Below are 26,345 nucleotides of genomic sequence, written 5' to 3'. Positions count from 1 at the left end.
GAGAAATCTACTATCAGTCTGATAATTAATCTTTAATAGATAGCCTTTTTAAAATTGTCTTTATTTCTATGCTAAGATTTTATTAACTTTTATTGGTGTTTGAAAACCCCACACATATTTCAGTATTAGTAGTTTTTATTTTGCATAGAAAGTGGTAGGTCCTTTTGATCTGAAATTGCTCTTCAACTCCAGGATATTTTCTTAAAGTATTTCTTCATTTTTTAAATTATATTTTGTTTTAATTTCCCCTGAATTTTCTCTATGGTCTCCTTCTTGAAATCCTATATATAAGTATAAAACATTCTCAATCCATCATCTGAATTTCTTGAATTTCTCATAGTTTTCAACACTTTATCTTTTTTATGACTCACTGTAGAGGAGTATCTTTCAATTCACTCATTGGCTCTGTCATTGTGTCTGTTCTCTTTCTAAGCTTCTCTTACTTTTTCGGTACTTATTTTCCTAATCAAATAATTAAATTTCCAATATAATTATTTCTTTCCCAGCATATCTGTCTTGCATTATGGATGTTATCTCTCTTTGAGTATCTCTAAGGATAAGCACCATACTTTTTTTCTTTTTAAACATATCACCTCAAGTTTTTGAAAGTTTTATAATTCTCCGTAATGATGCTGATTTTCCTCACATTTTGTGATGTTTGGTTTTCCGGTTGTGTTTTGTCTGAAAAGACTTTTGCTTATCTTTATATGCATATTATGGATATGGGAGCATATCTTGAGTTGACTGAGGAGAAAGCACAGGCATAGTACTGGTGGCAGAAACTGTTAGCTGGTGTTCTTTCTTCATAACTCTTGTAGGGTCTATGGATCTCTGGGCACACTATTTCAAACTTCTAATATATTCATAATAAAGATTTGCTTCACTTTAACATATTTAGATACTTCAAATTATCAACTGAAGATATTTTAATGGATTGGAATATTAATATAAGATTTACTTTTATAATATAATCAAGTTAAAGCACAATTTATTGGACTGTATGGTAGGTAGAACATTTCCAGTCTTTATAATTGAAAAAAATTAAGTCTGAATTCTAACTTTCTGGGCTTATTTCCTTACCAGTAAAATGTGGTTATAATAGTAATTAGTCAATATTTTATATAGACTTGAAAAGACGTGACAAATGTTATATCCAGAACAGTGAATAGATTAGTGCTCGGCTGATGTTTGTCATCTTCCCAACGTACATTTGGGTATATAAAAATGGTGTAATTTAGTACATTGAAGTCAGTTTTGCTAAGACTGGTGAAGAAGAACATTCTGCAGTAATGAGGTTAAGTTTATTAACCTCACAGGTAGATCTGCTGTTACATAGAAAAACATACTTAATTCTTTCTTTGATATTTATGACTGGATCATTGAAAACAATAAAAAATAGCTACATAAGAAGCCATCAAAATCTGGTTGTCAATTGGCAGAAGTGAGTTTCTAGGCAAATATTTAGTGAGTGACTGTTATGCCCCAGGTCCTGTTCTATGTTCTGGAAAGGTGAAGTATTAATAGATGTTTATTCTCATTGGTACCAATTAATATATTGTTCAGGAAAGATAAGCAGTAGATTCAATATCCACATCTGCCACTATTTCTGAAATTAGTATGTCATCAGCTTGCCAGTGTCTTCTATGGGATACTGGAAATGCCCTTTATCCATAAAATATCATCACATGTTAAATGTAGATATCCATGCTGGAATATTCATACCATTGTGTTTAAACTTGCTATTGCATTCTCGCAGTATTCTGTATAAAATGTCAATATTTAGTGAAATGCTAAGCGTTTAGTGAAATGCTGATCAAGTATTCATTTAATAATCTTTCTTTGTGTCAGTAGAGATAGAGGAAAGCCTGGGGAAAAAAGCTAATAATTTGGAGTGTAGTGAACAAAGGAGATATAGCCTAGGCCTATATGATTGCAAGGACTGAACTGAATACAGATTTTGTCACGTTCACAACTGCCCTATTGAACTCTTTTGGGTATTTGACCCATTTACGGCCATATGTAAGCCTCTGAACAAATTAGGAGCCCCTTCCCATACCACTGCCTACCTGCTGAGGAATTAGGAAGATCTATTCTGATATTTGACCTGTTATCCCCTTTCAAAGCATGTGAGCTTAACAAAACTATCTCCACCTCTTTGCCCTAAAACAAGATATTTATTAGATTTCTTATAAAGGATACCAAGTAGCGGAGAAAATATGTGGTTAGCTGTAGGCAAAGCGATACCAGATGCTGTCCGATTGACCTTGTGGGTTCCTTGAAGCATCACTCATCAGTTTCTGCCACAGTCATGCTGACTCTTCCACAGCTTCATGAAATTGCTGGGAAGAGTGATCAGAGAGTTCAGTTGACAGGTGACATGGAATTCTAGTTCACAATTCTGGCAAGTTCCATTAGGATCTCTTTGGGCTATCTATGACAAAATTGTCCTTGGCCTATGCCTCTTCCCTTCCTTTAACAGTCATTTCCTTCTGTAGGTAAGCACAGCAATCATTCTTTAAACCAGTAACAAGCAAGAATTGGGCAGAGGACACCAATATTTTCTGGACATTAGAAACATGAGAAGTCTGTGATGAGTTGCCTCTCATCCAAGCAGCAACTTCTCAAATTGGCATGGAGATATAAGGAGATGTTAGGAAGTTGAGATTGCACAATTTATCCAAGGAACACAAAGTCCAAGAGAACAATAAATCACTGTTCCCATAATCTCTTGAGACTTAAACCAGGACATTTCTTCGTTTACAAAGGTAAAAGGCAAAGGGCAGGAGGATGTAGCATTATGAATGTTCTGAAAGAAAATGTCAGAGTGTGCTTGATTGATAAGCATTTAAAACAGGCTTCTTGGACAGCTTCAGGTGTGTCATTCACTAATTCTCTCCTGTCTAGAAGGAAGGGTGTATCAAGGACTTTCCTCTTTAAAGAGGAGTAATGCTAGGGACCTACAAATAGATGTGTTTTAGCACAAAGTCCTTAAAAATATTTTCTTATAGCTTATAGATTTGATTAGAATCTTCTAAAATATGCCATAGTTATTATCTGTTTTTGAATACTACTTAAGGGAATCATGAAGACCCATTAAAAGCAATGTTCATTGCATTCTTTTTTTTCATATAAAAATATTGTTCCCTTGTTATATTAGTCAAATAGGCTATGCTGTGCTGCATAACTGAAATATCAATGGCTTCACATTCAAGAGCTCATGTAAACTCTGCTGCCTTTTCAACGTCTTCCCAGGGTAGCTCTCAAGTGATGACTCAGGGATCTAGGTGCTTCTATCTTTGTCTTTATGATCTCAACATGTGGCTTTCTAGTCACCTTGGGAGGAGAAAATGGCAAGTGTAGGATTCACGTCTTCATTTGAGTGCCTTGATTTATAAATGACACACATTATTTTTGAACACAGAAAAAAATCACATAACTTTAGCTGAAAGGGCCTGGAAATGTTCCACATTATTTCCCATATCTTTAAATCATTATTCTGTTATTTACATAGGAAATGATAACGAGTAGTAAACCTGATGGTTTTGTTTAAAGAATCCCATCACCCCTAGTGATGATTAATAATAGAATGATTCAGAGAAAAAAGGATTCCATATGAATCTATCACATAAGTTGCAATATATGCTTCTGACTAAGAGATGAGTGATAATAACAAAGAATATTTGGAAATTTACTTTGAAGACTGGGCTTTAAGAAGAGAATCCCAAGGAATAATTCTCCATTAATTTATTAAAACATAAATCCAACCAAATGCATTCAGTTTTCTCCCTTCATTCTTTGATATCTGAGCAACTTCCTTTTTACCTATCTTCTTTCTTAAACAAATTTTATTTTTAAATTTAGATATACTGTTTTATTTTTTAAAAAAGATACTTAGATTACATAAATATTACTTATAAAATATAGGGGATTCCCATGTGCCCCACTCCCTAGCCCTCCCACATTTATCCACATTAACAGCATCCTCCCTTAGTGTGATAGATTTGTTACAATTGATGAACACATTTTGGAGCATTGCCACAAAGCATGAAGTATAGCTTATATTGTAGTTTACACTCTCTTCCACACATTTTCATAAGTTATTACAAGCTATATAATGGCCTGTATCTGTCATTGCATTGTCATTCAGGCCAATTCTCATGTCCCACAAATGTCCCCAAATTACACCTCTCCCTCTCCTCAGAACCTCCAGTGGCCACTGCCTCCACATCAATGATAAAAGTTCTTCCATTGCTAGAATCACAATAAGTCTATAGTAGAATAATAGTAAGTCTACTCAAGTCCATTGTTCCTTCCCCAATCCGGAGGATTCTGAGATGGTGATGCCCACTCTGCCTCTAACTGAGAGGGGGACTTAGATCCTATGGGTCAGTTGGATGGGACTATCTTGCTTGCAGTTGCAGATTCTCTCTGTTCCTTGAGATGGTCATCGTCCATCGTCATCTCCTTGTTAGTTGTCCTCGGTGAATCCAATGAACTGGAAAGTAGGTATTGAGACTCTGCTGAGATTCAGGGCCCAACTGGTACATGGACAGTCCAAAGATTTAAGTCTCTTGGACGTATACCTATCAAGTCTAGTACTAACTATAGGCTCAAATAGAAAGGGCAGAAAAGCCATGTGTATCTTCTTGATGACTATAACACTCCTCAGAAGTCCTACTTTCATTTCCCCTCTGAACTTCTACGTGACCTCCATGTTGCCAAATCGATGGGCATTTTTCCTCTTCATCTTACTCACCTTTCCTTTTTCCCTAACATGGGGCAATTCTTTTGGACCACTCCAATTTCAGAGATCCTTGTAAGGCCATCTAAAGCCTTCACTGAGACAACATCATAGCCTAACTTCTTCCTTTGACAATTAGGCACTCTCTCTTCCCTTTTACAGGGGTTCACTTTCTGGATGCTAATCTCCTTCTCAAAGTCTACTTCCAAAAGAATCTAATCCATGACACTGGCTTAATCCTTTTTTCCAGTCTCAGATTAAAAGCTACTTTCTATGAGAGCATTTTCCTATGTGCCCATTCTACAGTGTCCTGGGCCCCTCCCCCAGATATGCCCTATTGCTTTTATTTATATTTCTTATCACACTTTGTTATTATATATTTATACTATCCATTTCTTTGCCTTTTAAGGAGCAAGGAAGAAACAATGTTTATTTTGTTTACCAGGGTATCTATACTCAAGGCCTAAGACATGGCTTCAATGATTGCAAGAATGGTTGCCCTGCCATTGCTGGCACCCTGTTGTGGTGAAAGTGGATGAGAAAAATACAAGATACCCTCTACACTAGCATTTTCCAAAATATGTTCTGGGAATATGATATTCCAGGATATTGTACACATATATACACATATGCATATATACATATATACACATATATATATATAGATGTGCATATATACATGCATAAAGATATATAAATATATATATATCATCACTACACTTTCCCAATTACCCCATCTAAGAATTCCATCAGCTTCCTTTGGGACCCTGATTGACCAGACATCACTTCGGAACACTTCTTCACATAATAACTTTTAAAGTCCTGTAGAACACCAGGTTCCTAATAGCAGAATTTTAGAAACACTGAATTAGATCTCAAAGAACTTTTCTATTAGAACACTCAGACAATGAACATGACTGTAATCTTTTTCTGAAGGATCACAATCTATATTGTTTCTGAGTGAAGGTAATATTTGCCATATGTTCTTTATGATGGAAAAAATTTTCTCCAACCAGCTCCTTGCATGAATGATCAATTGGATTTTTTGAGTATCAACTACTTGTTTACATTAAGTGCATAATAATGTCATAAAACAATGACAAGTTTTACAATTTGGACAAAATGGATTTTAATGAAGAGATTAATTTCTTGTCCTTGACTGATTAAATAGTAAATGACAGAAGTTTTAGATAATTTGCTGCAGAAAAACGGAAAGCAGAACATACTTGCTAGTTTCAAATCATGATAATAAATAATTATGTTTAATAATTTTTATTAAATGATGAGCTTCTCAAAGGCAATAAAGAGAGTTGTTCATCATTGGCTGTCTGAATAAGCCTAATATCTGGTCCATAGTAGGCATGTAATTAATATTTATTGAAATAAATATATGAAAAAATGAATTAAACTTTTACAGGCTTTATTTAACTTTATTCCATTGTAGCATTATTAGATAGGCAGCATAACTGTTATTAAATTCTTTTAGCAAATGAGACAAATTCAGAGAGTTTAAGAAAGTCAGGTCTTAGATTCTTGGTTGAGATGAACAGAGAGTCACTCTGTATAGCATGACCAAAAGGGGAGTTTTTCAGAAGATACAAGAAAATTTCAGCACAAAGGGAGCCAGAAATAAAGCCAGGACTCAGGGGAAATTGGAAAGTCACAAGATAGGTAATGATACACTTGCTCTGCCTCTCTCTCTGTCTCTAATTCTCTGTTTCGGGCTTGCTATCTCTCTTTGGCTACGTGCTCTCTTATTCCATCCATTTTGGTCATCTTCCCATAGAATAACTCTCTGCTTCCTCTTGGTTACTGTTACTTAATGACTTTGGTTTCCCGATGTATTTGCCTTGTCATGGTTCCAAATTGGGCTTTGACAGACTCCATATGACCAGGAGCTATGGCCAGCTGAATAAAGTCTTTTGATTCTAATTATGGTAAGAAAATCTGTTACCAATAGACCAGCCTATGAATGTGGGCCCTTTTGATCAGGTGTCTACCAGGTACAATTATCTATGGGCTTGAGATCTCATCGATGTGCCACTGCTGACAGACAGTAAGACACACACTAGGCCAAGTTTACACTGCTTTTAAGTTAAGTACAACTAAAGAGCAGAAATTTCAATTCCTGTTAGAATCCTCATTCAAACCCAACATGAGTAACAAGCAAAGGCTACATTCTTGGAAATGTGCTAGGCGCCAGACTCTAACTCTGAGTAAAACCAGACTCTATTGCTATCCTCAAGAATGTAATAAGGGAGGTAAAGTGTAAAAATCAAATAAATGTGATAAATACAATGAAGAAAATGTACAGGGGAGCCATGAGATACAGGCAAGGGACTGGACCCAAAAGTAGCAATTGAAGGGTGCATGGGAAGGGATGTGTTGAGCTGAGATGTTAATAGGCAAAGAGGGGAGAAAATAATATTTTAGAAGAAGAGTTATCAGGAAAAAGGCAAATGATAAATATTTTTGTAATTTCTCCTTACAGTATTGAGAGGTAATGAGTTTTGAAAGGCAAAATAACATAACAGTATTTGTACCTTGATAAAATCACCTTGACTGCAATATTGAGCCAGATGGGAGTTAGCAAGAAGAGAAATGCGATTGGGGTTATGTGAACAGTAATGGAGATACTTAAATGAAGTTTTGCAAACTAAGTTTAGGTAATGAATGATTTGCACATGATATAACATCTAGTGCACAGCCTCGTTTATACTTTGCCCCCCTATTAAATGGATTAATGTATTAATAAATGTTATGGGTGTGATGGGAACAATCCACTAAAAAGATTCTTTCGTATAATCTTTGGATCACAAATTCCTTGATGGAAGAAAGAATGTTTAATCACTGTTTATTGCAACAGAATTTTCAGAACAAAGGGTAAAGAGCTGGTGGAAACTCAGTTTTTCAAAACATTAAATAGCTTAATGAAGTTATGGGTATTTCCCCTAATTTATTGCAGTTCTTTATTATTTGAGCTTCTAAAAAAGAACTGCATATGTGCATTAAACTTAAACCTTATATTTTTTCACAATTAATTCTTCTCTTTGAGTTGCAAGAGAAATTTTACTTCCCCAAATATATCTTTCCATTGAATCAACCTCATTTCTTTAGAGACATTTTCCCTCTGAAGTAGAAAGCAGATTGCTGATTGTTGTTGTTGGTTAACATATTGTAAGCCTTCACACTTCTCATAAAATAATTATGTCAATATTTCCCTATCTAAATAACAAAACAAGTCATTGCAGTATTTTGGGTCAAAAGCCTTCTTATTAAAAAGTGCCAAAATATGGGACTACACAATTAGAGAGTAACAGCTGCAGTTGAGCTTTTTCAGGCTAATGGGTAAATAATCTGTCTTTAAAATTAGTTCCTGTATAAGCATATATATTTAGATCATTGACTTGAGTGACTTTGAAGAATTAATTATTGTCTATTGTCTAATGCATTTAGAATAGGCATAATATGCAGAACCACATGGATCTAAATGGCTAGTAATATGTTTTTATCCAGATCGATTTGGTACATATTAATATGTTCAACGAAACCTGTTTTTTTCAATAGACTTCATAGGCTTGTGAAAAGATGTGAAAGAGAAAATTAAAAAAGCCTTCTATTGAAGTGAATTTAAAATTTGAAATACATCAATTGAGTTGCATAAGATCAAGCTGGCAGCAGAAATAAAATAAAACCAAGATCAATGAATCAATCAACAAATATTTTTGATTGTCCTATTGGTATAAAGAAGAATTGTTACTCACAGGTAGATAGAATTTCTAGAACTGGAGACAAAATAGAAAACACTAAAAATAATCAAGTTGTAATGTAATACAATATGTGTTCCTAATTCAGGGTGATAAACTTGATTTAATGCAAACCACATTCTACAAGGTGTTTATAAGAAGAACTTGAAAATAATTTATATGAGGGATTTCTGTAAGCATCAAAAGAGATCATTTATGCTAACTAGCTTTGAATAAAAACCATTTACAAATATAAGGAATTTTATGTTAGAAAGGAAATGCATGTTATGTGGAAACTTAATTTTGTCCTCATATGCCAATAATATGATTGCATCCTTTTCTTTCTTAAATAACTGCTTCCAACACATTTTTTGAGTTAGATCTTTGCTTTTTGTGTTCACTTCCAGTGTTATATTAAAGGGTTCTATGTGTACATTTCCTCATCTCTCTCAAGAAAAATGAATAAAAAATCTCTTAGTATTTTCCAAAAAAATTAACTTCTAATTGATTATGGATTAAGTAACTCAAGAAATATTTGTCTGTTCTGTGCCTGGCACCATATGGTGTTGACCACACCAAGGGGGAAAAGCGTGTCTTCTCCCTTAGGTGACCAGTGGAGACGAATTGCGCTGTTAAACTAGTCCTTCTTTCCTGTTTAGGTATGCTTGCATAGCGACACGGCTTAAAAAATGTATTTTTCATACGTGGGCCACCACTTTATTTCAAGCATTTGAAAGAGTAGAGGCTAACATTAAAGTGTCCAGAGTTCCGTCAGCTCCTTTCCCACCCTCCACCCCAGAGCTTTCATTTGCCCTTTTCCTTCATTTTCTTCATCCATCTTTATAACCAAACTCCTCCTCATTATTCCAAATGCAACATCTTCACTTCCATTATAAACTCTTAAAGCATGTGCTATTTTCTCCTGGCATTTTTCATCATCATGAATTTGAAGAAAAAAAGAAAAGAAAAGTTGTAACAAATTGTTTAATACCTGCCTTTGCTGTGCCAGCGCAACTTCATGAAGGCACAGATCAGGTGTGGCAATTATTTCTGGATCCCTGGTTTCTAGCTCAATGTTAGGCACATCTCAAGTGCTCAATGAAAATTTGATAAGTAAACAAATTATCAGTGGAACAGATCATGGCTACCAGGCCACATAAATAGAAACCAGAATTTCATAAAAGAAAATCATGAAATAGGAAGTTGAATGCAATTGTTTGCATAGCAGATTAAGCTTACTAGTTACACTTGCTTGTCTTCTATTTTCACATTGTGTAAGTATTTATTGCGCACCCACCATGTGGTGTGTAGTGATGCTGGGAAGATGAATAAGTTAGCTCCAGTTCACACAAAACTCAAAACCTGGAGGAAGTGTGAAAAGCATTACAATTTAACAAATAAACTGCTGAGGGAGAAATATACCGATTGCTGTAGGACCCAGTGGGGCTAATAATCAGTGTGAACCTTAAAGAATCACAGGGATTTCGCCAATCCATTTTTTAAGAAGTGTAGGCTTTAGGCAGAGAACACAATGTGTGTATAGGTAAGGAGTCATGTTCCATTTACAGAGCTGTATGGTCAATACTACAATGCAAAGAGGAGCTTGCAGAAGTACACACTTTCAAAATAACTAGAGACAGCTTACACCATGATAAACGTACAATAAAACTATCAAAATAAGAATAAAAGAATGAATGTTAATATATGATGTAAATAAGAGGTGGAGTGAAAACCAAGGAAAAAGGAACTTGCTGCATAAGCATAAAACATAATTCTGAGTTGTGTGGTAGGGAAAAAAAATCAAGAGTGATGCTTCATTAACGTAATAAGATTAATATATTTGACAAGACTAGCTTTTTACTAACTCCTTTAAAAACTTGCTTTAAAAAGTTATATTCATTTTCTGATCATAGAAGAATGCAGTTCCACCATAGGAAGTTTGCGAAGTATGGTAAAGAATAAGGAAAGAAAGTAATTGCCTAAAATAATACCACCCTGAGACATCACTGTGCATATTTAGATGCATTTTCTTTCTGTCAATTTTCCCCCTAAGGAAACAAAGAATTTCATTAACCTCCTGGCTGAGTGTTTTAGACTACCTCCAATTTTGACACGAATTCAGTTACTTCGAAAGAATTTCCATCCCAAGGAGAATATGTTTATGATGAAAACTTTTAGGAACGCTGCAGAATATTTTCCCATAAAAATATAAATCAAGTGAAGACTCATGGCCTTATGGAGATGGGCCACCTTTCACAGGACACAGTATTTTGCTCAGTACATTCCCAGAAGATGTCCTCTGCCCAAATTGCCCTTGCCATCCTTCATTGCCCTCTTCTGTCTTTGATTCTGAAAATCAGGGTCATAAACCAACGCCCTCAGAAGAGATTTATGTCTGTATATATCCATGCACGCAATATCCATGCAGACACACACACACATTTGGTCTACACACCAGAGGCCCACAAAGTATGGAAAATCATTCAAATGCTTATGCTTCATATCAAAATCTGCATTTCTATCGTATCTTCAAACACACGTTTTTAATATCTGTATACTGGCCAAAATTGGAACGTATCAACATGCATTTAGCCATTACTTCTTATTTGGAATAATGAAATAAAGATTTTTGGGTTATTTTTCATAATAATACTGTGAAGAAACCTTTGTGTATACATAGTTGAATGCAGCTCTGATTATTTCTTTAAGGCTCTTGATTACTTATTAGAAAGACAAGTCATTGTTTGGCTCACCATATCCTTACCAGCATTCTATTGATTCCCATTATAAAATATATATTATATATACACACACAATCATTTTTACTACTTGTGAGGATAAAGCTTTTTCATCTGTTTATTTTTAATCTATATTTCATCTTTACTTCATCTTTTGTGCATTTCCTGGTTCTTCCCTTTGCTTGGTTTTCTCATGGGTGTGCATCATTCAGGCTAACCTAGTTTGCTGCAGTGGCTTTCAATGACAGAGACCTTTGTTTTGTTTTTCTCACAGGGCTTTCTGCTCCTTGTTGTCCTTGTCATCATTTTGGGACCCTTATGACAGAGCAGCCACTGTTTGGAACTTTCCCTATTACACATCTAATAAATATGAAATGTGCTCATTACACTCCTATTATATATTTTTATAATATTTGGAATTACACAACATATAAATTTTAAAAATGTATAAAATTAATTTAAAGTTCCATCTTTTTGCCAGGATATTTCAGCCAGCAAAGTGTCTATTTTGTCTCTCTGGAAAGATAGCACCTATTTGTCAAAATAAATAGAAATTCTTTAAAAAGCCTTCTAAACTCTGGTAAATATGTTTCTCCCTAATCAAGAAGGAATAAAGCGTGTAGGGGCGGGGACTTGCCTAACATTTTGAAAGACTTCCATGAACACCTTCAGGAAAGGAGCGCTTGGAAACTTTCAATCTGCTCGTCCACTTGCCTGCAGGCATAAACCACTTCAGATTTCCCCTCACAGCTTCCTTTCCTGCCCTCTTGTTAGATTCTCCTCTGGTTTGCCCACCTGTCACATTTCCGTGTCTTCTGTTCTTCACTATTCAATTTTTCTCCACTCTGCTCCAAAGCCAGACTTCACAGTGGAATGCAACAAGAGAGGTAAGGGAGTGACTGCCTGGACCAATTACATCTTTTCTTCCCACTTATGTCCAGAAGGGATATGGCAAAACAATTATAAACAAGATTAATAAAAGACTTTGAGTTGCCTCTTTCCTTGCTGCCCTGAATTTATATTGAAGAGGTGATGTAAATCCCTCTTCATTTGCTCCTAGGTCTGTACGTTGAACAGCTCAATTAAATGGCCATCTTCAAAGTCCCCCCCCCCCTAATTTCTAGTATTTTATAGTGACACTCCTTACTTGATTTGTGTTTATTTTCCCTCTAGGTCCTAGGATATGGTCCTTTAAAGAAACATAATTCACTTAGAAGTTGTCAATTTATTGGTGCCTAAAAAAATTACAGGACTATGTATTTCGTGCATATGGTTATTTTACCTACATTTTCTAAGTCATTTTCCCCAATGATGTGCACCACCTGTAAAATTAATAATTTATCTAAAGATTTCCTCAAATTCTAATAATCGACAGTGACTCTGAAAAACTTTGTATCCTGTTTCTATTAACACTTGTTCTATAAATTATTAACAAGCAGTTTGAGAAAAGTGATTAGTCACTTATTTGGATACATGTAATATTACTTAGAATAATGTTTAAAGAGGAAACCATCTTTCTCAAGAGCATAAATAGATGAGTAGCTCAGGCTAGGGACTATTTCCCCTATTTTCATATTTTACAAATATATCATCCTCCTCATTAAGAATTTATATTCCCCTTTAATATCTTAGAAGTCTGCCACTGTCAGAGACAAACAAGAGAGACCAGCTTTTGTTGGTTTGTGTTTGTGTGTGTGCACAAGTGTTTATTTGTTGTTCATTTTGTTCCTGAAAGAGCAGACAGTTTCCTTTATTATTAATTAATGAATTTTTTGGTCCAACATAAATCATTGATTCTCCCATTATAAAGTAGTTGTGTTCACTAGATAATGCTCTTAATTCAAATGAATATTGAATACTGCTACAGAGTAGAAACTTGTCATTAAAAGACCTTGTATTTGGATGCCATCAATGGGCAATGCCTTATTAGAAACTTTTGTAATTAGACTGAGAAAAGGTAGGACAAAAGTAATGTTAAAAATGTCAATAAAGGAGGTTATTTACACTGCTTTTTAATCCCACATTCCTGAAATAAATGTTTTCTACTGCCTTCCTTCCTTGCTTCCTTCCTTCCTTCCTTGCTTCCTTCCTTCCTTCCTTCCTCCGTTCTCCCCCATACACCCTTTTTCCGTCCTTTTTTCCCTTTCTTTCAATAATATTGTGACCTGAAGTAGCACTTTTCAGTTGAAGTACATAAAATAGCCCCAGTTGCAAAACTATGGTTTAAAAAAAAAGGTTCACTGGAGTTATGCTATAATCTAATCCTCAGGGTCACTTCCATGGGACTTTTTATAGTTGAAAAACTCTGGGTAAAATAAATAAACCATTGTTCCCTCCACTCCCCTCCCACCATCTTTCTTCAAAGCTTGGTAGAAATACAGGTATTGTGAAAGGGGAAACAAACGAGGTTAAAATTACAGGTCTTGTGAAGAACAAAGATAAGCCTTGTTGCACTGGTTTAAAAATATAGCCTGTTTTTTGAAGATATAAAAATGGCAAAATATTGTGGAAATATTTTCTAGCCATAAAACGTGTAAGTATGAAATAAGCTGATAACTAATATATTTGGTTTTGTCTGTTCCTCAGAAATAACAATCCTTTTATGTTATGGGTATCAATATAAAGTATGAATTTCCCTGTAAGTCCCTTAAAATGAATCCCTGGTAATCAGCATCTTCATGAGTATCATTATCAAACAATTTTTAAAATGATAATAGAATGAATTATCTATCTTGTTGATCTACTACATATATGAACTCGGAAGGGAGAATCTATTTTTTCCCTGACAGGAAAAAGTCTGAAGCTGATAAAATATATATTGCATTAAGTTTTTGTTGCATTTATTTTCTGCAAGAATGGTGGGGATGCCTATATAAACAATTGATAGCCTAGGCTTTACATTCTCCAGGTAAAATTCTCCTTCTAAGGGGAAGTAAATAAAATATAATAGTACCCAGTTTGCTTCAGGTCAAATCCCTGATTTCCTTGGATCCATATTAATTTTTTTAAAAATTCTAATTAACTGAATATTTTTAATGGCTTTGCTTGGGTGTATTAAGTACCGTATAACATTTGGATGTTTAGGAACCCTGGGACACAGCCTGGTACTTGACAAATCATTGACTACCTAGTGTGCATATATTTTGGATTAATTAGATATAGATGTGTATGTGCATATAAGTTTTTACACATATTATGTCCATATGCACATATTCATTCGTGTGTTTTCACATCAATCTTCAAATGACATTAAACGATGTCTAACGATATTCCACAATAATAAGTATATTTTTAAAAGTTAAGGAAACTTAAAATAATTCATCAAATAGTCATCAATAATGTTGACCTTGTGACTCCTCCTCTAGGAATGGTAGCCAGTCTTTCAAAATGTTTCTGAAAAGCAGTTTGAAGGTAGACTGTATTACTGAAGGAGATAAGCGTGTCTTCAGATTTTAATCTGTCTGGTCCAGGTCCACTTTAGTTGTCTACTTGCCAGGAAAAAAGAAACAAAGTACTTGCTTGCTTAGTTATGTGCTTGGGTTGGGGGTCTCACCAAGCACAATCCAGCAAACCAAATAAATTTTAAGTGAAACGGAGACTCTAGGATTAATATGTGGTATCAAACTAGGCAACTCTTCTAAATTTGCCCTCTAATTAAATAAATATAATTTGCTTCTATTTGTTTTCTTTTCTAGCTTCTCTTGTTTTTCACTTTGGAATTTGGAGGAGGATAAAAGTAGTTTTAGTTCAACATGGAACATTTCTTATTGATAAAAATTCTAATGTATAGGCATTGCTATTTATATGGCCATAAGAGCAAGATATCTGTTCCTTTTTTCACCATATTGATCTGATAAGAGTTTTCATTTCTCTCTTTCAGAGAAAACAGCTCTCCCTTTAGTCATATTTTCTAAATTTGTCATGCAAAGAAATGTCAAAAGAAAATAAAAATTGCATTAAGAACCTTCTCCTTATTTTTGATAGACTGTTAGAGACATTTGTTTTATATTTTTGAATAAGACATTCCTTTAGGGTAAAATTAGTTTTGAAAGGGCGTAACAGATCATAATGGCAACATTAAATTAGGAATTATATTTGCCCTCTTTTGACCTTTACTTCATGTTAGTCTTGTTTTCTTTACTTTTTGCCTCAGCCACTTTAATAGCTGTACGACATTGTGAAAGTTAATAAACATTTCTAAGCTTTAATTTCCAGTTTCCTCAAATGCAAAATGGGGGATAATATTACAAAATAATGCATATAAGAATATAAAGCATGACAAATGCCACATGAGTGTGTGAAAATGGTATAGATATATAAATACATATATGTAGTATATATGTGTATACCTGTGTATATAAAACACTGATAAGTTTCATTTATTTTTCTGGTAATCTTGTCTGCAGTCTTTCTTATTTTGCTATGGTTTAATAAGGTGTTTGGGAAAACCTCTATTCAATTAGAGAGTCAATAAAACACTTCAAATATATAAAAATAAACATTTACTTTCCCTTTACTGAAGGAAGGGGCAAGATTCTTGGTCCTGAATGTACAATATCAATTTTAGGAGACTTTCTGAGGAATTTGAAACAATAGTGAATGATGTTATGTTGAAAAATGAAATACTACAAAAATGTGAAGGAAACTGTACAATAGAAAAGGAGAGGAGACACAAGTCAAAGATTTGTTTGAAATGAGAGAATGCTGAACTAGTAAAGGGTTCTTTCAGATTGCCACTTAAACTTAGATTACAGTCTAATATAAATAAAGCTTAGAAAGTAGCAGATAGGAATTCTAAGTCTGAAACTAGGCATTCTTTGCTGATATAGGCCCTTAATTAGGCATAAACTAATCATGTTGTGAGCTCTAGAGAAGAAATGACACATAATTGTTAGTGCTAATTTCTTAATTGTTAGAAAGTGATACTTCAGTACATGCTTCATCCAAGAAAGATACGCAATAAGCAATGTGGCATCTCTTCTGTCAACCATTTACACTGATAATATACTGAAGAAAGAATATTTGACAAGTCTTTAAAGCAAATTTGATACCATAAAATATAACCCCTTTCACTAATGGAAAGATTGATTTTCAGTATTGAAAATGGGAAATTCAGTCACAATGTATAAAACTATTTTCATATGAAATCAACAGTTCTAAATTACCCAATGTAAGTCCAAATGGCATCAGAAGACACAAATTCCTATTGGACACAACAACTTTTCAAACTTCCACTGCACTTAAATTCTCTGGAAGATAGAAGCAGGAGTAATCATTAAAATCATTATTAATTCATACTTAGTCTGTGCTGTGACTTTAAAAGAGGTCAAGAAATCAAATGTATAATGTAAATCTTTATTTCCTCCTTTTGAAAGAGAGCTGGATTTCAGGGAGGCTATAGTCATTATAACATTATAATAAGTGCTGTGCTTGCATTCTCTTGAATAAGTAATGACAAATTTAGAGTTAAAAAATCTTGAAAATGACAATTAAGAAAATGAAGGTGATATGGGTACTACCTTAAGAACGTCGTTATTTTTGTTGACTAATGAACAGCAAGACCTTTCTCTTAGGAAACATGCCAGGAATTTCCTGGGCCTCAAGCCCATTTAGACCTCATAAGACAAAGGTGGAAACAAATATAATTAGTGAAGAAAAGCTGTAAGTTTTAGACTACCAATACAAGATCATATAAGCTTAGTGTATAGTAATACGTTTTCTTCCCTTTCTTCCATCTTCTCAACCCTTTCTAGAGCCACTGAATGAACAACAAAGGAATGAAAACAGAAGAGTATAGCAGGAAATAGTTTTGTGTGCTAGACAGAAGTAAAATTAAAAAAATAGAAAGACCTAGGACAATAGTATTAGTGAATTTTAGCATCTTGTGGTTGGCAAATAAAGAATTGTCACAGTTTTCAGAATTATTATGAGTCTTTTTCTTATGCTAACAGGATAAGAGTGTGCATCCTTTTTGTGACTTCCTAATATTAGTGTACATTTTCAAAAATTATGAAAGCATGTATTTCAAAAGTCCTTTAAAAATTATATCAACTAAGTCTTAAACTCTCAAGAAAGCCTGAGCACAGCCTATGCTGCCCTGACTGAGGTATAGAGATAACTGTTTCAGTGCTGCCCCCCAGGGGCTCACATCTACTGAGAGGGCGTCTCTCCAGAGCAAACAATAGTGATGGATGTAATCTAAACAAGACCTATGCACACAGTGTTGGGAAAGCAGAGAAAAAGAGAGCTGCAATTGTCTTTAACCGTGTTTCTTTATTGAGAGCACAGCTTCAAATGACTTCCCGATTGGTTCCACCACTTTCCTAACTTCTTAGCAAACAATTATCCTTGTATTTGAAAATACTTTTAATTTCCTAACAATTTACCACTGAAATTCATGATTTCTTGTTTTCTATTAGAAAGTCTATTCTATTCTTTACGTAAGCTAAGTGAAATACATTTCGATTAATTTTAACAGTTCTACAGTGTTGACACATTCACTGTAATTGAATTTACTCTAATATGATCCATTTGTATTTTGCAAGGTATGATATATTCTCCTTTATATTTATTTTGTTAAGGGTTCAATATACTTTGAATATACTTTTAATTGTGTTTGGAATGAGGGTTTTTTAAAGGACTGAACCTAGGTAGTTCTTAGGCTTTCTGAGGAAAAATAATGCCAATAATTTCCATATATTCTTAAAATATTTATGAACATTATTGATATTTGTGATACTAAGTGAAATGAAATATACCAGGCAATAACCATAGTAGTAAACAAATTCATTTTCCAACCAACCATTCTTTTGTCTGTTAGCACTGATAAACCAAGGAGACAAATGGAGTTAAAACATTTAAACATTATAAAAATCTGGTGTAAACAACATAATATGTGTTTTGGAAAGAGTAGCTAAAGCAATAATAAAATATAATTAGGTAAAATAAAAGTATGATTTTGAATATTATGGTTGTTCCACATATTAAAACTGTAACCTATAGCACTACAAACTGCATTATGAATAATATTTACAATATATTTCATGCTTTTACCATATCACCACAAGATTTAGCTTCCCAAAATAGAACAGTGATTGATACATGCATATATATAACAAGATAAGCCATACTATGAATTTATAGCAAATTCATTTAGGTTTTAAGTAAAGCAATAACATACCTAATAATGGCTGTAAATATGAATTGTGTGTACTGTACAAAACTCTTCAATGCATTTCCATGTAATTTAGAAACTAAGTAGTTAACTCTACTAACCAACTGATTCAACTATTAATAAAATGAGATCTGCTGAAATCACCTTTGCACACCTCCAGAATTGAGATTTTGAAACCATACCCAATCCTTTATTTACATTACTTCACAAATCATGGCACTATCATCTGAATTATTAACCTTTAAATTTATAGTATTTGATTTTAAATCTGAAATATGTTCCTTAACTAATGATTACTGGTTTCAAAATTAATTGAACAAACTTCAGCCGTTATCTTCTCTTAAGGACCCAGAATTGCTCTGGTTAGTAGAGCAATATGGAAATACAGGGTTTCTAGAGAAGACATTTTACAAATCCATTTGGCTACACTTAACAAATTTCTTTAACATACCAGAGACTGCCAAATGTTAGAAGAACAAAGATGAGTGTGATGGTTAGGCTAGCGTGGCAAGGTAATAGTAACCAGTTGTTTGGTCAAGCAAGCACTGGCTATTTGTAATACAAGGGTATTTCATAGACTTTAATCATCAGAGAGTTGATTGCATAGATAACTGATTACATCTATAATCAACTAAGGAGATTGCCTTTAGCAATGAGTGACTTCTTATCCAATCAGTTGAAAGCCTTGAAAAGGGAGGTGATTTTAGCATTCAGGGAGAGAATTCCCATCTCTATTTCAGACAGCCGGCCTCTCCTGGGAACTCACCAAGGACCTTCATTGGAGCCCCTGGCTTGTATGTAGTTTGTCCTACGAAATTTGGACTCATGCATTCCCATGGCCACATGAGACAATTTTATAAAATCTCATACTATTTACAGATATATCCTGTCAGTTCTGTATTCCTAGAGAACTCTGACTAATACAATGGGTAAGTTATAATCCCTGTCTGTAAAGATATTAGAACAGTAGTGTCAAAAGGAAAGTCTGATGCGGGAGGACTGTTAGGTAAATGCTGCAGCAATTTTCTGCCTCTGGAGAAGAACATGGAGGTTTATATTTGGGACAGACCTTCTTTTCCTAGGTAAACAAAATTGTTATACACTTATATTCATGTAGCTGTGGAGCAAATACCTACCCATTTTTCCTGAGGTTCTTCCCAATTGCATATGGATGGTAAACATAAGCTATATGTTCAATCTCTTAAGGTAAATAGGATGTTTCTGAAGATTTTGAGGACTTTTCCTGTCTTTTATCTGGAATTAGATTGCCTAATGTGTCAAGAATATTAATTATTCTTAGGATATCCTTTATGTTTTGGTCATCATTCAGTGATAAACATTGGAAGCTAAAACCAGACAATGCTAGTGAGGGTAGAACTTTTTATCTTATCTTTTAGTGAAGCCCAAGAAAAGACAATTGTGTTGGTTTGTTTCCCCTTCAAGGAGATGCTGAGGCCTTTGAGTGGAGTAGTTTATTTGGGAAGTGATAGCAGATCTGAGAAAACCTGAGTAGGAGAATGGGTTATGAGACACAGAAGAGAAGGAAACCAGTAGAGGGTGAAGGATGAGGCCAGTTACTCCTGAGAGCAATTGGATCTCAATCCTGTTGGCAAAATCGCAGAGACACTATAGAATATACCTCCAAGAGGGTAGAAGCTGGAGTATTCAGTCTGTCCATTATTAGTTGAAGGCAGATTTGGGGAATATTAATTCTTTGGCACTTCCAGCTTGCTCTCTGTGGGAGCTGAAATTGCATCCATGGCCAAGAAAAAAATCTTCAGGCAAACTGAATCACAGTATTCACAGAAAGCACCCTTTAGTATACAGAAGTGCATTTAAGAAAAAATAGACTAGATACCAACGATTGCGCACTGAATGGAAAAAAATTTTTTTACTGCCAAACAGGGAACCCAATCTAACACAGATTTTAGGTAGACTCTTGAAGCTGGAGAATGAAGAAAGAGAAATGGAGTAAGTCTTTTCAAGCAGAAAGACTGTAAGCTCTGTCCCATATTAGGAATGTGAAGTCTCTGAGTGTGGCTGAGGGGCTGGCAATATCTGACTTTGTTCATTAGGTAAGCTCAGAGTTAGCAGCAGATGGTCTGCTGTGTATGTGTGGTATCCAACTTGAGATTAAGGTGCCCAGCTGTATCTGCTTTGCATGTGAGGCCTCCAACTCAGGGTTATTGAATCTGTCTGACTCTGCTTTGTATGTGACTTGCCAGAGTCAGAATTATGTCATCAGTCAGATCTGGCTCAGTATCAGCAGACTGGGTGGTCAGCAGATGTGAATACCAGGAGACAAAATAATATCATTTTTGAGGAATATTGTATTAAGTTCAGACTAAACCTGGGGAATACACTACAATTTATTGATGGAAGTTGCAATTGACCCTGAAGGAAAAAGACATCCCCACAGTCAACCATTATGGGGTTTGGAAGCCCCAAGGAGGAAACTGGGTGAGTTTTCATTATTAATTATGTGATTTATAAAAATTAAATGTAGTGATGCTATAAGGACTGTTTATGTTGTACAACTGCAGGATAATAAAAGGCAACCATTTATATGTGGAGATAGATTTACTAAGGTTTGGCCTGCAAACGTGATTTTTTTAAATTAATTATTTTTATTTCAATGTTACAAGATATGCAGTTAAAACAAGATAATAATTACAACAATAAATCTCCTTTGGTCTTTGGCCTAGAAACTTATCCAAGAATGATGAAGATTAATTTGTGAAGATGATGAAAAAGAAAATGATAACACCAATGAATGTCTGATTGATTTATACATATACATATTGATAAAAATTCCAGATAGATATACATGCATCTTTCTCTTATATTTACAGTAACCATAATTTCATAGATTAGGAAATGGACATTTCCTAAGGTCTATGGATAATTTAATCTAAGTCTGTCAAATGCCAAATCTTGAAATTTGTTATTATTTTTATTATCTTTTTTAAAAAGATACATAGATCACACAAAATGTTACATTAAAAAATATAAGAGGTTCCCATATACCCTAATCCCCACACCCCCACTCCTCCCACATCGACAATTTCTTTCATTAGTGTGGTACATTCATTGCATTTGATGAGTACCTTTTGGAGCATTGCTACATGGCATGGATTATAGTTTACGCTTTAGTTTACACTCTCTCCTGATCTATTCAGTGGGTTATGGTAAGATATACAATGTCCTGCATCTATCCATGCAATATCATTTAGGACAACTCCAAGTTCCAGAAATGCCCCAATATTACACCTCTTTTTCACTCTCCCTGCCCCCATCCACTCCAGTGGCCACTCTCTCCACATCAATGATATAATTTCTTCTATTGCTAGAGTCACAATAATTCCATAGCAGAATACCAGTAAGTCCATTCTAATCCATATTTTATTCCTCCATCCTGAGGACCCTGTGATGGCGATGTCCACTCCACCTCTAAATTGTGAGGGGCCTTAGATCTCACATGGCTGATGGATGGGATTTTCCTGCTTGCAGCTGTAGACTCTTTCAGTTCCCTGGTTTGGTGGTTGACCATCCTCATCTCCCTGTGAGCTGACCTGGGTAAGTCCAATGAACCAGAGAATGGTGTCACAACTCTGCTGCTCCTCAGGGCCCAGCTGGCACATAGGCAGTCCAGAGATTCAAGTCTCCTGAGCATACACCAACCCCAGCACCAACCACAGATTCAGTAAAAGTGACGGAAGAAGCATGTACAGAAAAGTCACATCTGAATCCAAATGTACCACCTCAGGAGCACAAATTCTAAAGGGCCCACTGACAAGGCACTTAAGTTCAGAGCCATGTGTCATGACTGTAGGACAAGGGTGTCTCTGTAGCCCTCAAGACCAGGCCTACCTGGGACTGCATCCACTTTGGCTGCCTCCGAGATCCTACTGAGATGTGCATAGGCATAATCCCTCTGATGACTTTCCGACTCATTTTGAAGTCTCTTGTCATATAAGCTCATTTGTCCTTACCATTTCAACCGTTTATTCAAGGTCTTTTTCTAGTTGCATCAACAGTTGGTGCTTGGTGGTAATCCCTTCGGGGCCAGGGAGGCTCATCCCACGGAGTCAAGTCTCATGCTAGGAGGAAGGTAATGCATTTACATGCTGAGTTTGGTTAGAGAGTGGCCACAGTTGAACAACATGGAGGCTCTCAGGAGGTAACTTTTAGGCACCCTGCAGCTCCAGATGTAGTTGAAACTGCAAGCACACAGGCTCATAATCACAGTCATCAGTATCAAGGACCCATCATTGGACCATCTTTTTTCACTGGTCTTTGCCCTTGTACTTGGGGCACTGTTGCTGCTCCACTGGGAAGTGCAATAGAGTTTCCCAGAATGGGAACTCAGCAGTCCTTCAGTTCTTGTGTGAAACTTTACCTACTATGTCAATACCCAAGGAACATATGTACATATCTGTATAACCTATATGCATGCCCTGAAGAACTCCCTTCCATCCATGCATCTCCCATCAATAACATCCCACATCAGTGCTCTTCCCCTGCCAGGGTTGAACCCCTCTGTGATCCAAAACGTCTTGAAAAATGAAGCCTAATATATTGCCAAATTCAATTAATAGGAAAATGAAATAGTAATGATAGGTTTAAAGATTAGAAATAGAATACATAATAATTCAGAAAAACTAAAATAAAGTGAAAATAAATTGGGATAATAAAAAATGAAAAATATCATAATTTTTTTTTGACATCTTGCCTTTCATCACTGCAATAAGTGTTGCCCTGTATGTACAGTGGCAAGACAATCTCTTCCATTTCTTCCTCAGTGTCTACATCTTTTTTTTTTGTATGTCTTCAAAAATGTTTTAGGTCACAGCAAATTCACATATAGAATGAAGAGAACTCCCATATATCCAACATCAAACTCTTTTCCTCCTTCCCCAGCAATAATCCTTCTACATGTGAATGCTACATTTGCTGCAATTGATGTACCAATATTGAAACATAGCTACTCACCATGGTTCCATTACCGTTTACATTATGGTTTACATTTTAGATTGAACACTTTTATAAATGTTTGGTTACATTATGGTTCACATCATGGTTTTCACTTAAGACTATATTCCTTTATAAATTTTCGGTGATCTTTAATATGACCTGTATCCATCATTGCAGGATCATGTAGAACACTTCCATTGCCTCCAGTTACACACTTTTCCAACTATTCTATTCCTCTTTCCCCCTCCCCTTGGGGCTCACAGTGACAACCAAGCTTCACTATTTGAAGGAAAAGATTCATAGATACTTGCAACAATGCTGAGGGCTTAACACACAAGTCTTTTCTCCCCCATTGGGAGCCACCCATGCTCTCAAGAGACACCCTCCCCTCTGAGAACATCAGGCCTACCCAGGATGGGGGCATAACACCTTCCCGCTCATTGTATGGGTTTTCATCCAATGATATAACACACTATAACATAATGAGAACTCACACACTCCCTAAAAGCCTGCCCCAGGTGCAACCTGTGCCAGATGCCCCCATCAAACACCTGATACCAATAACTCTTCCTTATTATATTTTCTATAGAGTTTTCTCAATATTATGGTTTGAACCACATACAACCTCCCATGTTCACTTGCTCCCCCAACCCTCCCCCCAATTCATTGGACGTTCTGACCCACCCTCCCAACCCTAGCCTACCTCAAGCCTACAAAACCCCACCCAATAGTATCCCTATGCCCCTGTCTTATCCCTTCACTGCACAACTCCTTACCTCCACTTTATCATATATTTCACCTGTGTGGGCATTGGCTCACAACCTTCCTATCCCCCCCTATTTCTTGTAACTTATCTTCCATTCTCTAGATCTCTGAGGCAACTTGATTTGCTTAATTCATATCAGAGAGGTCATGTAGTATTTGTCCTTCAATGCCTGAGTTGCTTCACTCAAAATAAGGTCCTCAAGATTCATCAATATTATCCCGTGTGCTAGTACTGTATTTCTTCTTATAGCTGAGTAGTATTCCATTGTATGTATATGCCACAGTTTGTTTATCCATTCATCTGTTGACGGGCATTTGGGTTGATTCCAACTTTTGGCAATAGTGAATAATGCTGCTATGAATATTAGTGTGCAAATATTGGTTTGTGTCCTTGTTTTCAGTTCTTCTGGGTATATACCCAGCAATGGGATTGCTGGGTCATATGGCAAATCTATAGTTAGTATTTTGAGGAACCACCAAACTGTCCTCCAGAATGGCTGGATCTTTCTACATTCCCACCAGCAATGGATGAGGGTTACCATTCCTCCACATCCTCTCCAACATTTGTAGTCCTGTCTTTTTAATAGCCATCAGTCTAAAGAGTGTAAAGTGGTATCTCATTGTTGTTTTGATTTGCATGTCCCTAATAGCTAGTGATGTTGAGCATCTTTTTATGAGCTTTTTAGCCATTTGTATTTCTTCTTTGGAGAAATGTCTGTTCATATCTCTTACCCTTTTTTAAAATGGGTTGTTTGTCTTTTTATTTTCAAGATATAGGATTTTCTCATATATAATAGATAATAGACTCCTATCAGATATATGGTTGCCAAATATGTTCTCCCATTGAGTAGGCTCTGTCTTCATTTTCTTGATAAACTCCTTTAAGGTGCAAAAGGCTTTAATTTTGAGGAGGTTCCTTTTATCTATTTTTTCTTTCACTGCTCGTGCTTTGGGTGTGAAGTTCATGAAGCCATGTCCTATTACATGGTCCTGTAGATGCTGCCCTACATTGTCTTCCAAGGTCTTTATGATCTTGGCTCTTATATTTAAATCTTTGATCTATCTTGAGTTGATTTTTATATAAGGTATGAAATGATAATCCTCTCTCATTCTTTTGCATATGGATATCCAGTTCTCCAACCACCATTTGTTGAAGAAGCCTTTCTCTCCCAGTTGAGTGGGCTTGGTGGCCTTGTCAAATACCAGATGATTGTATATTTGAGGATTTACATCAGAACTCTCAATTTGATTCCATTGGTCAATCTGTCTATCCTTGTGCCAATACCTTGCATTTTGACCACTATAGCTTTGTAGTATGTTTTAAAGTCAGGTAGTCTGATTCCTCTGATTTCATTTTTCTTTTTCAGTATGTCTTTGGCTTTTCAGGGCCTCTTTCCCTTCCAAATAAATTTCATTGTTAGTTTTTCCAGTTCATGAAAAAATGCTGTGTTGATTTTTATTGGGATTGCATTAAATCTGTAGATTAGTTTGGATTGGATAGAAATCTTAATGATATTTAGTCTTCTTATCCATGAACAGGGAATATTCTTCCATTTATTTAAGTCTTTTTTGAGTTCCTTTAACAGTGTTGTATAGTTTTCAGTGTATAAGTCTTTTATATCTTCATTAAATTTCTTCCTAGGTATTTCATTGTTTTCTTTACTATTTAAATGGTATCTTTTCTTGATTTCCTCTTCAGATTGTTCATTATTGGTGTACAGAAATGGTACTGATTTTTGTGCATTGATCTTATAACCTGCCACTTTACTGAACTCATTTATAAGTTCTAAGGTTTTGTTGTCGATTTCTCAGGGCTTTCTATGTATAGGATCATATCATCTGCAAATAGTGAAATTTTGACTTTTTCCTTTCAAATCTAGGCCTTTTTACAGTATACCACATGGAGACCCAGAAAGACCCAGAAATCCCAATAGTTGCAATTTATAACTTGCACAGATTTACATAACTTTGCACTATTAATAGTTTCTGAATTAGAAGAACCAATGGGACCAATGAGACCCTGAGCCTGTCAGCAAACATTCTTGAGTCAGACCTCCCATGTGTCCTGTTTGAAAATCAGTTTACCTAAAATTTTTCCATTTAGAGAGAGGGGTCTCAGAAAAGCTTCTTAAATTCAATATTTAGTCAATTAAATATCCACCTGATCCACACAATCAACATGTTCAATGGAACAAATGAAAGCAATT

This window comes from Dasypus novemcinctus, chromosome 11, assembly GCF_030445035.2.
Source record: "Dasypus novemcinctus isolate mDasNov1 chromosome 11, mDasNov1.1.hap2, whole genome shotgun sequence".
NCBI lineage: Eukaryota > Metazoa > Chordata > Mammalia > Cingulata > Dasypodidae > Dasypus > Dasypus novemcinctus.
The sequence above is the reverse complement of the archived record's forward strand: the minus strand, read 5'-3'. Positions refer to the sequence as shown.